General features: G+C 40.8%; 1 protein-coding gene across 2 annotated transcripts in view; it reads right to left on the bottom strand.

Moving 5' to 3' along the window:
- The window catches only part of DNAJC6 (DnaJ heat shock protein family (Hsp40) member C6), a 90613-nt gene extending 76259 nt beyond the window's left edge, over positions 1–14354 (bottom strand). For both annotated transcript variants that reach the window (XM_042463780.1, XM_042463782.1), the window contains exon 1: positions 14123–14354. The gene's annotated coding sequence lies outside the window, so the exon portion shown is untranslated. The remainder of the gene's footprint in view (positions 1–14122) is intronic.
- Positions 14355–14779: the final 425 nt, after the last annotated feature.

Raw genomic sequence — 14779 nt, 5'->3', positions numbered from 1 at the left:
ATCCCTTCAGAGAGCCCACAGAGATCAATGAAGGAGGCTGCTGGAAAAACAGGGAGGGAGCACTCTTCCCAAAGATTCTCTTTCTAGGGTTGGAGGAGAAGGCAGATTCCGTTTGAGAAAGAGAGGGAGAAAGGCTCTATCCCCCCCCCCATTGATCAGAGCCCTTCCCTGCCTGGGCGAGATCAGATGCCTCCTCGCGAGGAGCCTTCCCTTCCCTGCCTGGGCGAGATCAGATGCCTCCTCGCGAGGAGGCTTCCCTTCCCTGCCTGGGCGAGATCAGAGCCCAAGCGGGCAGGGAATGCCTCTTTGAGAGGAGCCTTCCCTTCCGGCCTCTCCTCCGTTAGAAATGGGCTCTCCCCACACAGAGGGGAGGTTGCAATCCACCGGGAGAAGCCTTGTAGTCCTTTGCAGATGCAGGCGCTGGAGCAGCCGGGACTTCAGGCGCTTAAAGCGCTGAAGAGATTAAGCGCCTGTAAACCATTAAAATAAAAAATAAAAATAATCCTTATCTCTTATTGAAAGACCACAGCGAACAAAGGGGTGAGGGAAGCAAAAATGGGGACAGAAAGGGCAACTCCCCCAAGGACAGCCCCCATCGCAGTCAGCTCCTCCCATCCTTCTAGCCCGATTCAAATGCTATCGTTCTCATCTAAATACTTCGGTTCCTAACTCAAATCAAGGGAAAAACACTAGGTAGGACCCTAGTGTTTTTTTAACACGCGTTAAATGAGGAAAACACGGATTTAAATTTTAACCCGCTTCTGGATTCGATTTCTAGTGGGAACGATTCCGGGTTGGTCTAGAACTGTTCTAGATTTAAACCGAATCCTAATGGGCACGCTGCCTAATGAAATCGATTCAGAACGCGGGGTTTCCCCTAGTGGGAACAAGCTCTTTGGGTCACTTTGGAGGTATGCTGTTTAAAATGACACTTACATCTTAAGAGGCCAGAAGCTGCGCCAAAGCTGTGCTCCAGTCCTTAGGACTGGAGCGTGGCTTTGGCATGGCTTCCGGCCTCTTAGGATGCATGCAGCATTTAAACAGCACACTTCCAAAGTGGCCCAAACCAGCTTTATTTTGGATTGTCTGTTCAGGCCCAATGACAGGGAAAGTATTCCTTGCAGTGTTTGGCCAGCAATGGCTGCTTTAGATGTTTATCTTCTTGTGTACTACAAGTATAATAAAGTCATATCTTAATGGCAATTATTATATATAATCTTTGGTGGAATAAATCTCCTTAGAGCAGAGGTGGACTAATTAAGCTTTTAGAGATGCACTGAAAGTTATATGCCCTCTAAAACTGTGGGGTGAAAAAATTAAACAACAAATGATTGAAGTTCATGAGCCATTGAAACAGAAGACATGAAAAAGCACTTTTTCTGCAAAGCAAGACAATGCATTGTAGTTTAGAGGAGAATCCTAGAGGCTTCCAGAAGTTTGCTTTTTATTGTTTTATATCAATCCCCCTCTCCTGGCAGTAGCCATGGGCTGGTAGTCTGGGCATGGTTTGGGGCTCACAAAACAGGCAGTAAACTGAATGCTCAATTGCTCCCTATTGCCATACAGAAACTGACATATCTTTGTAAGCATTTTAGCAAGAGGAACATCTGCACATGCTTCATATGCCTATGAGAAATATGCCTTCCTATTTAGTAGTAGTACTTAAATCATTTTAAAATTCCAGGTAAAAAAGCTGGTATTTCTCGTCATATGCCTAAAACAAGGGAAAGTTAAAATTGCAAGATGGTTGCAATCCACAAATACACAAAACTATATGCCAATTAAATTTGTATTCCACCTCTTCCACAGTTCTACAATGGCAACAATGACCAATTACTGCTTCTAATGCACTGGTATGTCTAATAATTTATTTGCTGGTAAGTCATTCCACTGACATTGTGTCTGCACTGACATGAAACCCCAGCTTCTTGGGAGGATTTCTCTGGGTTAATGGTCTTGACCTTGTCTGCTGACACTCCTCCCCCATCTCTGCACCAGTGCACAGTCTGCACATCCAAGGGATTCTCCTGAATTTTTGGCCTGATTCAGGGGAAACAGGGACTCTTTTTACTCCAGATAATCACTCTGGAGTATGCATTGGACCCATGATCCACCCGTTTTGGCATTATCTAAACAGATCAGCGGGAACGAGGTAGGAATGTTTCTTTTCCTCTGTGTGGACACGGCCTGAGTTAGTACTGGCTACCAAACACCACTTCCTATGCTACTGTACCACAGCCCTCCCTTTGAATTAGAACTCCTGTATATCCTGTTCTCTTAAGGCTGTTTTTAATTGCTTTTTCAATATGTATTTGGACACAAATGAGATGTGCATTTTGTCTGTTGAGAATAGCACAGGTACATTTGTACATCTACTTCAAATCTCAAATTAGAAGTGAAAATCTGTTCCTTTCCTGGTTTTTGCCACCATGTATGACATAAACATGACAGCACTGTTTCCATCCTATTGGAAGCATTATATTGAACTTTCTTTTTTTCCCCTTAGCTTTAACAAAAAGGCAATAAAGGTAGAAATAAGTAAAAAAAATTACATCAAAGTGCTCCAAACTATCATCTAGTGAATTATATCACCCCACACACATGGGATTTTATTGACTATCTACCTATTATTTAAAGGAGGTACAATAAACATGTGAAGAATATACACATCTTAGCCCTAGCCCTAGTCTCTCCATTGCCACTTTGATTACTTTATACATGTGAAAGATAACTTTCTGAAAAGTGGAGTCTCTTCTATCTGTGGGTACCTTCATGTTGTTTTGAATCTTAGAAACTTTCTTCTTCAGAAGGGTGTCCTCTACATGAAGAGAGAGAGTAGAGTAGTGATGGAAGGGGGAGAGTTAGCATGATTTTCTACCTTGCCCATTGGTATAGAAAACTATTGCTATACTTACGTATAGCAATAGTAATAATACAGTGGGCCCTTGGTATCTGCTGGGTTGGTTCCAGGACCCCGGTGGATGCCAAAATGCTGATGTCCCATTTAATATTGTGGCAAAATAAAATGGTGTCCCTTATATAAAATGACAAAATCAAGGTCTCCTTTTTGGAATGTATATATATTTAAAACAGTTTCAAGCCATGGATGGTTGACTCCATGGATACAGAGGACCAACACTTTATATGTTTATGGTGCTAATAGTAGATGGGAGCAGAAGAGGGGGAGGAGGAGGAAGAGGAAGAGATTTGAACATGGCTAAAGATTTCCAAATCATCTTCTAGTCCATGCCTAAGCACAAGGTTAATTTGGTGCTCAAGGTTCTGTGTGCAGCCCCTCCATTTTACCCTCCCTCCTGCTGGCCTACTTGGTCTTCTCAGGTTGGTTCCTGCCTTCCATCACTCTTACCTTACCTGGAAGACAGCCACTTCCCGGCCTTCCTGAATTCTTCATGAAGCCATTTTAAAACTCTACACTGATTTTAATATTTTATGGTATAGATTGTACTAATTTAAACATTTTGCCCTCAAAAGTTAAAACTAACTTAACTGAAATTTGCCTAGAGACTTTTGAGAAGTGCCCCATGAGTAACAATGTATTTAATGAACTTTAAATATTGTACAGTTAGCAAAACAGACATTGAAATGATGAGGGCTTTTTCCCTGGGCTAAAAAACACAGTTTGTATTATCTAGAAGGTACATGAAAGCAGGACTGTCTCAAAACATTTTTCTGCCTGAGATGAAAGATAATGTATCCCTTCTGTAGTTTAAATGCAGAAGTTGACCAAAGCAATAACTAGGTTTTGTTTCAACACTTACAAGGGGGTAATGCCATATACCACATCTGAGAACAACATCATAGCATTGGGGGTGCAAGGGGGGAAGGAAAAGAGATTCCACCTCAACATTAGGAGGAACTTCCTGACAATAAGGGCTGTTTGACAGTGGAACAAACTCCTTCGGAGTGTAGTGGAGTCTCCTTCCTTAGAGGTCTTCAAACAGAGGCTGGATGGCCATCCGTTGGAGATGCTTTGATTTGGATTTCCTGAATGGACTCTTCCAACTCTATGATTCTATGATTCTATACCTCTGTCCTCCAACACTTCATTGCTTCTCCTCCAGCATCTGCTGCCTCAGGGAGCCCTATTTTGCCTAGCAGAAGAACCCACCTTGCCTTGAAAGTGGTGATACAAAACTGGGAGGGGTAGCTAATATATAGGAAGAGAGAAATAGAATTCAAAAGAACCTTGATAAATTGGGTAGAAATTAATAAAATTAAATTCATCAAAGACAAATGAAAAATTCTACATTTAGGCCACAAAAAACAAATGGACAGATATAGGATAGGGGATACGTGGCTTGGCAGTACTACATATGGAAAAGACCTTGAGATTATTGTTGATCATGAATTGAATGACACAGCAGTGTGATGCTGCATCAAAGAATAAAAATAATATTTAAGCCTCCACTAATAGAGCAAGAGCAAGCAGGATTCAGAAAAGGAAGGGGCACTAAGGACCACATTGCAAACTTGCAATGGCTAATGGATTGCACCAAAAAAATCCAAAAAAGAATCAGCATGTGTTTTATAGACTACAACAAAGCATTTGATTGTATAGGTCATGAAAAGCTATGGAATGCACTCAAAGACATGGGTGTGCCACTACATCTGATAGTCTTGACGAGGAATCTGTACCAAGGACAAGAGGCCACTGTCAGAACAGAATTCGGAGAAACAGAGTGGTTCCCAATAGGCAAAGGGGCCAGGCAAGGCTGCATCCTATCACCTTAGCTGAAAACATCATAAGAAAAGCAGAATTAATCAGAAAAAGGAGGAGTGGAAGAAGCAACATTAACAACCTAAGATATTCAGACAACACCATAATACAGTGCGCCCGCATACGTGGATGCAATTTATGTGGCTTTCCGCATATGCTGAAAGCTGCACCAGAAGAAGGCTCAGCATACCCCAGAAGAGGTAATGACGAGCACGCCATATCTTTAATGGGGCTTGAGCATAGACAGAATTCCCCTTACATGGGGGGGGGGGGGGGGTCCAGAACATATCCCCCATGTAAGAGAAGGGCCCACTGTATTAGCAGAAGACAGTCAGGAATTGGAACAGTTAATAAGGAAGATCAAAGATGGAAGTGCAAAGGCAGGTCTGATGCTGAACATAAAGAAAACAAAAATAATGACCACAGAAGAAATACACAAATTCAATCTAGATAATGAGGAAGTTGAAATAGTTAAAGAATTCCCATATCTAGGATCAAACATTGACCAGAATGGAGACTGCAGTCAAGAAATAAGAAGAAGACTAGGAATGGGAAGGGCAGCTATGAAAGAACGGGAAAAGATACTGAAGAGCAAAGACATACAACTGAGAAGTCAGAATCGTTCAGGCCATTGTATTCCCATTTACCATGTATGGATGTGAAAGGTGGATAGTGAAGGAAGTAGACAGAAAGAAAATCAACTCACTTGAAATGTGGTGCTGGAGAAGAGTACTTAGGATACCATGGACAGCCAAGAAGACAAACAAATGGGTTCTTGAACAGATCAGACCAGGGCTCTCCTTGAAAGCAAAGATGATCAAGTTGAGACTATCATACTTTGGACACATAATGAGAAGGCACAGATCACTAGAAAAAAACAATAATGCTAGGAAAGGTGGAGGTGGAAGAAAAAGAGGAAGACCAGAAACCAGATGGATAGACTCAGTCAGGGGGACTGTGGGCAGGGGCTTGCAGGATCTGGCAGGGCAGTGAAGGATAGGGATTCTTATAATAATAATAATAATAATAATAATAAAATTTATTTGTATCCCGCCCCTCTGAGAACAATCGGGGCGGCTAACAAAGGTAAAATACAGAACATGTAAAATCCCTAATACCCTCCCCTGCTTAAAAAAGTATTAAATCCACTACAGTATTTAAAAAGGCACAAAACAAAAAATACGCAAACATACAAGTTAAAAACTGACCAAAAAGTCAGCAACATCACGCCCGCAATCAGTGGGAGCAGCAGTATCTTTCCCAGACATTCTTCTAAGGCCGGGTTCTCTATTCTGGGAAGGCCTGCCGGAAGAGATCCGTCTTAACAGCCTTTTTAAAGCTGTCTAAGGATGTAAGTAGACGGATCTCATCCGGCAGGCTGTTCCACAGTCTGAGGGCGACGATGGAAAATGCCCTCTGGGAGGTAGTCGAAAGCCTAGATTTTTGTGGTTGAAGTAGGTCTCTCCCAGAGGTCTCATCCATGGGGTCGCCATGAGTCAGAAGTGACTCGAGGGCAGCTAACAACAACAATTGAACCATAGTTTCTAAGTCAAGGGAAATAATAGTCCCACTATATTTTGCATTGGTTAGACCTCATCTGGAGTCCTGTGTTCAGTTCTGGGTGCCTAATTTTTAAGAGGGAGACAGACATGTTGAAATGGGTTCAGAGACAGGCAACAAGAATGATAATAGGGTATGGAGAACAAAACATATAGATATGTCCATTTTGGAGAAGACAAGACTGAAGAGTGATAAAGTTGCATTCTTTAATTCGTAACCCGGAACAATGATTTCCAATGGGATTTTTTCGTATCTCGAAAATTTCGTAACCTGGGTATTTCGTATCCCGAGGTACCACTGTACCTCAAAGGCTGTCACAGAGTGGTGGGTGTACGTTTGTTCTTTCCTGCCCCAGAGGACAGGATCAGGTCTAACAGTTATAAATTACAGGAGAGTAGATTTCAATTAAACATTGGAAAGAACCTCTTGATAATAGGAGTGATTAAGCAATGGAACCAATTGCCTAGAGGGGTGGTTGGGTCTCATCTAGACAGCTTAAAAAGAGGCTAGACAACCTCTCAGGAAGGTTCCAGTCAGTGAGACTGGGGAATAGTTGCTCTTGTAAAAGAGAGATGACATCTGGCGTTCCTCAGGGTGCCATTCTATCCCCCACGCTATTCAACATTTACATGAAGCCGCTGGGAGAGATTATCCGGAAGCATGGAGCACGGTGTTATCAGTACGCTGATGACACCCAGATCTATCTCTCCATGTCTCCGACTGATACAGTGACTAAGGATGGCATCTCCCCTCTGGATGCCTACCTGGGGTCAGTAATGGGCTGGATGAGGGAAAACAAACTCAAGCTGAATCCAGAGAAAACAGAGGTACTTGTGATAGGTACCCCAAGTCCAGACAGGGAAATTTGCCATGCTATCCTTGATGGGATTAAGATTCCCCTAAAGGATAAAGTTCGCAGTTTGGGAGTACTCCTGGACTCATCTCTACAATTGTCATCTCATGTAGATGCGATGGCCAGGAGTGCTTGGTATCAGCTTCGGCTGATATGCCAAATGTGTCCCTGTCTGGACAGAAAGGACCTTGAAACTATAGTACATGCACTGGTAACCTCTCGCTTGGATTTCTGCAACGCGCTCTACATGGGGCTACCTTTGTACCAGGTTCAGAAGCTACAACTAGTTCAGAATGCTGCAGCCAGATTAATTACAGGTACCCCGAGATCGGACCCTATAACACCTATACTAAAATCTCTTCACTGGCTGCCTATTAGCTTCCAGGCGCAATACAAAGTCTTGGTCATTACCTATAAAGCCCTATGTGGCTTGGGCTCGAGTTACTTGAGGGAGTGCCTCTCCCTACATAATCCGCCCTGCACCCTCAGAACAACGGGGAAATTTTTACTTGACTGCCCCAGGGTAAAACTAGCAACAACTCACTGGAGGGCTTATATGACAACAGCCCCTACCCTCTGGAACTCTCTCCCAGAAAAGATCCGACTCTGTCCCACATTAGTAGCCTTTAAGAAGGCATAAAAAACTCACCTTTTTTTAGTAGCATGCCCTCCCGATTCTGTTTAGATTAGGAACTTCCCCCCGCTTTGATCTATAGGAAAGGCGGTATATAAATAAAGTTTTTATTTTATTATTATTATAATTGCTGGGGATGTTTTAGCTGGAGATCCTACATTGAGAGGTGTGGGAGGGTGGATTTGATGGCCCATGCGCCCCTTCCAACTTTATGATTCTGTGATTCCATGAACCTGCTATATTCTAGTTGGTTACTTTTAGAGTAATTCCACATTTTAAAGGCATTCTGTTGTTAATGTATTAGGAATTACAGCTGGGCATATGGGGTCTGCATATCAATAGCCTTGGCTAGATTACAGTGCATTTTTAGAGAATTAATGTGGGGAAGGGGAGTTGGGAATGAAGCCACAGGCCCCACCTTCATTTCCATGTGTTCATCTGACTTTCTTTACAGTGAAGGTCACAAGCAAAGTCTATAATGCTGTATACACTCCACTGTAAACTCCATGCAAAGGCGTGGATGAATGGCTGACTATCAAGATTAGGACCAGGAAATGCAGTTCTGCATTCTTTATGTATATATTTCATCCCCTCATTTGCCTCAAAATATCTTCAGCCAGCCCTGAGGTGAGCTCATAGAGCTATAGTTGTCATGCCACTAATGCAGGATAAGCCAGGCAGAAAACAAATTTGTGATAAGACCAAAGCTCACTGGCACAGCACCTTTTGGGGAAAGACCCAGGTTTAAAATCTGGTACCCTTGATTTTTAGATAAAGAATCAGGTGGCAGGTAATGCCCTTCAGCTGGGAGGAGAGACAGAATGGCAACCTGTGCTGATATCAAAGTCCTTCATCTTCCTACCCAGAGCTTCGTAATCCCCTGTAATATCCTGAAGGTTATACCTTGCTACGGTTCGCATGGACCAAAAGGAAGGGGTAATGGTCAGAAGGTTTGATGAGTCTTGTCAGCCTCTTTCTTACATCAAAGATTTTTGCCCCAAGGAGACAACATACCTCTCGAATCCTATCAAGCTCACAAACCATTACATCTGCTCCCCTCAGTAGGAGAAGTTGGGCACATATTCTACACTTTAAGAAAGCTGATTTCATTAATCTTAGGGAAATACTGGGTGTGATCCCATGGTCAGAAATACTAAAAGAGATGGGAGTTCATGAAGGAAGTAATAATATCATTCTGTTCTGCTTTGGTCAGACCTCACCTGGAATACTGTGTCCATTTCTGGGTGCCATAATTCAAGTAGGATGTGGACAAGCTGGAGCATGCCCAGAGGAGGGTGACCAAAATAGTGAAGAGTCTGGAAGCCATGCCCTTGAAGGGGTGGCTTAGGGAGCTAGGCAAGTTTAGCCCAGAGAAAAAAAGACTAAGAGGTAACATGAAAGCCATGTTTAAATATGTGAAAGAATGTCAAATTGAGGATGGGGCAAGCTTGTTTTCTGCTGCTTCAGAGGCTAGGATATGGAGCAATGGATTCAAACTACAGGAAAAGACATTCCACCTGACAGAAAGAGCTATTCAGCAGTAGAATATATTGCCTCAGAGTGCAGTGGAATCTCCATCTTTGGAAGTTTTTAAACAGAGGCTGGATGGCCATCTGTTGGGGGTGCTTTGATTGTGTATTCTTGCCTGGTAGGGGGTTGGGCTGGATGTCCTTTGTAGACTCTTCCAGCTCTATGGTTTTATGATCCTATGATCCTAATGGGAAGGGCCTGGGAAGGGCCTAGGAAGTAAGGCTGGTACATATAACCAGTAAAGAGCTAAGGAAATATGTAGTCTGTCCTGGAATTCCTGTAGTATTATTGTGTTCCCATTAAGTGAACCAAATCTAAAATCAAGTCAGGTTTGAAATTGTGAGTTTCACGCTGCAATATGTTGAAAAGCTGAAGAGGTCAGTTCATACCTTCTAATATTTCATAGATGAAAATATTGCCAAGGATCATGAGAACATGATCATAATGGCAAAAGCTATTAATGAGGAAGAACACACAAGCTAGGAGAGGATTAGAACAGTTTTGTTTTATTTGAGTCTACAGAAAAGGGCAAGATTCCCTCCTCTTCACTCTGTCAGCCTGAGTTAATTTAGTGGAAAATGCTTTGTACAAAGTATGAGAGCTAGTGTGGTTTAGTGGTCTAGATGTTGGAGACCATGGTTTGAATCCCAGCTTGGCCACATAAACCCAGTGGGTGATATACTCTCTCAGCCTCAGAGGATGGCAATAGCAACCCCCCTATGAAGAAACATGCCAAGAAAAGCCCATGATATGTCTGCCTTAGGGTCAACATAGGTTGGAAATGATTTGAAGTTACACAATCATGACAACAAAAACAAAGTACTTTTGCAGTTTGAACTCAGTTTGCAACAAGGGAAGTAAGCCGATGACAAAAGAGAAAATGGGGGGAGGAAAGAGAAAGTGAAACAGTTGGAAAGCAGCTGAAAAAGTGGGAAGACAGAGGATTATTAAGGACTGTCCCTGTCAGATCAAGACAGTTAAAGGATCTGCAGTCTCTCTGTCAAAAATAAATCACCTGGTGGTCACTCCATCAACACTCAAAAAGGGGGTTTGTCATCACCCCTCAAAGTCTTCTGATAATTAATGTAACAGAGAAGAATCTGTGTTGCAGAGTGGAAGTCTTCAAATTCAAAAGATTTATAATATTAAACAACATCTAATATTAAATTTGGTCTTTGGTTTCCATTGGGACATGCTTCCAGGACACACACGTACAATGGATACTAAAATTCATGGATGCGCAATTCCTATTATACAATGATGTAGTAAAATGGTGTCTCTTATATAAAATGGCAAAATCAAAGTTTGCCTTTTTGGATAATTATCTTATTTTAATTTTGGAATATTTTAAAGCCATAGATGGTTGAATATGTGCATACAGAGGGCCGAATGTACATTGATTTTACATGTAATGTCACTGATAATGATTATATATGCAATTTGTTATTATTTTAGGGTGGCAATAGTATCTATTCTTGGCTCTACTAAAGAATAAGAGAGTAATGTGCAACTGGAAGGTAAACTAATCTGGTTTCAAGCATTGGGAGATAAATCTATTAAACTATGACAGATAAATCAATTAAACTCAGAGATAAATCTATTAAATTATGTTTAATGGGGCTTATCCCCTAATAAGTAGTGGTTGAGAAACTTATATTTTTAGTCTACAGCTATCAGAACGAGCCAGCCAGGATGGCCCATGGCGGCTGGAGTACTCTTGGAAGCTGTGAGACACAAAAAAGAAAAGAGAAAGAAAGAAAGAAAAATCTCCTGCACTGCTAATAAATATAGAATCACAGTCAGAGGCTGCATCTACATGGCAGAATTAATGCAGTATTACACTGCTTAATTGCCATGACTCAATGCTATCAAAATCTGGGATTTGTAGTTTTGTAACAGCTTTAGCTTTCTCTGTCTGAGAGCTCTGGTGCCACAATAAACTACAAATCCCAGGATTCTAAAGGATGGAGCAATGACAGTTAAAAGTGTGTCAAGCTGCATTAATTCTGCAGTTGAATTAGAAGCATCTGTCATTTGTAACATACCAGTATATTATCCATATCACAGTGTCTGTCCCAAACAAAGTGGAACAACAAAAAGTGAGCCATGCCAGAGGCATCTTTAAAAGAAAAAAACAAGTTTATATAATGAGTCCAGATGGTTAAAGCAAGTGAGTCATATACCAAGGAAAAGTGGCCCTTTCCTACTAGTCATATGAGTCATATGTTAAGCTAGGGATGAGAGAAGAGTGATCTCCCCATATAGATATTAAACAAGCTGACATAATCAGGAACAGTTTCTTTGCACCCTCAAACAATATAGGCTAAAAGGTACATTCAGCAGAATGCAGCAGCCCTTTCAACTGCAGAATACAGTTAGAGCACAATGATTCCACTTTATATACCATGACAACATCATATGGCGTCTTGGACTTTTCAGTATCTAAATGCCTTTTCAGAGGCACATTTAGAATGATCAACCAGAGAATTAGAAAATCAGCTAGTGTCTCATCAGACTACAAACCTCATGATTCCACAATATGTAGACACAGAACTTAAAGTAGAATCACAGTGGAAAAACTGTACTGTGTAAAAAAGTCCCTGTTATGATTTCCTGGACTTTACCACACCAGGTGGAGAAATATATGTTTGAATACCTCCCATGAGAATGACAAAGAAACCACTCTCCCTGTGCATATATAATTATTTTTTTAGATAGAAAGATTCAAAACCAGTTATCTCCTTGACATACCATTTTTGATATGTGAAAGGATGCATAAGGGTTTGAATGTTGGATTATGACTCTGGGGACCAGGGTTCGATTTCCCACTTGGCCATGAAATCCATTGGGTGACCTTGGGCTAGACACATGTTCTGAACTTCAGAAGAAAGCAATGACAAATCTCTGAACAAATCTTGCCAAGAAACCCCCATGATAAGGTTCATCTTAGAATCGCCATAAGTTGGAAATTACTTGAAGGCACACGACTACAACAACAAAAACAACAATAACGAGGCATTATTATTTTGTGGAGCTACCTTCAAATACATATTCCTTACCTGTAAATGAAACCTGTACAGTCATGGAAAAAGGGGGACTATTGGAACCTTCTCACTAGACAAAGTGTCCCTTGGACTACTTATTGGCTACTGTTGATGTAATATTATGCTGGCTACAGGAACTCTAATGCTAAAAATAGAGAAGCAGCTGTAGATTTATGCTGCTTTCTCTATAGGGTTCATGTGGCATAGGTAAGATAGTTTAAGGTGCTGATATATAGCTGCTAAATCCAAAAGATAAATATTGTTGTTTTTTTAAATGAGTTATACGCTAGACCTTAAGGTAAGAATTTTGTTTATGAAGGGGGGAGTATATGTATTTTAATGTGCCAGGAACGCCACAGCAGCACTGTTCAGAAAAAGTGTGTGTGTGTGTGTGTTGTAACAGTGAGTGGGATGGAATCACACAGCACAATATCTAGGCTTGCGGCCTAGGCTTTCTTTCTCCTCTGAGGATTAGTCTTCAGCTGGGAAAAAGCCTTATGTGGAACAGATTAGTTCAGTCAGCAATTAAACAAGAGTGCTTATACTACCATTGGCATGCAGTAGAAACAAAAAACAAGAGTTTCAAGGGCGAAACATGGCTCCACCTTAAAGGTTAAAGAGATTTGTAAATGCTGCATATATACCAGCCACAAGCATTTCTTGGATCAGAGGGAAACAGACGCTGTCACAGCTGGCTAAATTTAGCACATCCCTGCATTGCCTCTTCAAGCTGTTGTTGGTAGCAGCATCTGAATTACATGAACAGACAGAAAGAGCTTTTACCACAAAAATGAAGCTGCAACTGTGATACCTAGTTCCCTCCCCGCAAAGGAGGATTAGAAGATGGAGGTCTCAACCCAAATTTGGCATCTGAATCTACACTGTGCATGTCATTTTATTTATTTATTTATTTATTTATTTATTTTGCAACATTAAGAAATAGCCAAGATCTGTATATAAAAGTATACATCTGAAAAACAGCAGAAAAGGCCAAAGCTTCATTATAAGATCTTGGATAACCTACCTATAACATTGGTAATGTCATATCATTGCATCACTAACACTTTTACTCCTTTGGTTTTGGTATTTCAGATATCAAAGCAGAAATAATTTTAAAATAAATCTAAGATGATATGTGTTTGGGATTTATTAGTGTGTTTTCCCAAACAGTAAATGTTATGTGATCTTGAAATATCACCCTGCTGCAGTTATAAAAGTCAGTTTCATGCATATAACCTGAAAGACTGGGTATTTTGATACTGATTTTTTTTCTTTCAAAAAGAAGCAGAGGTCTGTTTATCTGCTCTAGATCCCATGCTGCTAAAATTTTAGCCTGAAACTATCTCATTATTCCTTGCTGATTTTATTATAATCAGATAACACCACATGAAATATTAAATATGTATTGGAATCTGAAGAAAGCCACAATAAGAGAGGAAAGAGATAATTTTCCCATTTGTACAATAACATGTACAATAATGATGGCAGCTATAAATTACTGAATTTGGCATTCTCAGTAGCATATCAAACAACAAATGTGAAAGGTTTTGGCATAACAGATAAATTTCATGCAAAGTCTGTCCCTCAGCATATTACATAATTGCATTAATTTTTAAAGCATCCAAGATGCAGGATGTGAAGATGCAATTTTAAAATGGTTACTCAGCAGAATAGACTATAATATACTAATTAGTAGCCCATATCTTAATTAGGCATCATTTTTTGCAACACTGTACCTGTTTCTAGTAATAGTTTTTTCTTACCTTTATTTTCAGATTCTTTCATTCTCCCTTTCCTCTCCTTGCTGCAGCACAGCAGTAACAAACAAAAAAGCCCAGCTGATTACTGAAATGCTGACTTTTGATTTGTCATTCAAAGCCAGTCATAGGTCACCAAGGCTGTGTTCCTCAGTCCAGGGTAGTGATGTGCTGATAATTTGTATGAAACAGTGTTCAGTGCTGGGTTATAGTTAGGATTATAGAAAATCAGAGGAAGGATGAGGATGCAAGAAGACATAACATATTTTATAAAATCTGGCATGGATCAGGATCTGGAGTCAAAAGGTTTTTCTCTCAGTTTATTTCAGGAGACAGAGTCCTATTTGTACATTAAACAGAGAATACGCCATACTTTTTTGTTAATGCCAACAAGAAAATAAGATGAAGAAAAACAGCTAGAAGCTGTTCTTTGCAAAAGGGTGTTGGAAAAAAACAACAACCTAGAATCTGTGTGGATTTGGAGACCTGGGCCTCATTCATACTATGTTTTAACCCAGTATAGAGAGCTGGTTAAAGGGGGGGGGAGTATTCATACTCACCCCAATTACACCCGGTGCAATTGGGAGGGTGCAAAGCCCACTTAAACCAGTTCTTTTGGACACAGGAGTTCCAGTGTGTTTTTAAAAAAGAACTGGTTTTTTG

The sequence above is a fragment of the Sceloporus undulatus genome, chromosome 4, assembly GCF_019175285.1.
Source record: "Sceloporus undulatus isolate JIND9_A2432 ecotype Alabama chromosome 4, SceUnd_v1.1, whole genome shotgun sequence".
Taxonomy (NCBI): domain Eukaryota; kingdom Metazoa; phylum Chordata; class Lepidosauria; order Squamata; family Phrynosomatidae; genus Sceloporus; species Sceloporus undulatus.
The sequence above is the reverse complement of the archived record's forward strand: the minus strand, read 5'-3'. Positions and strand labels throughout refer to the sequence as shown.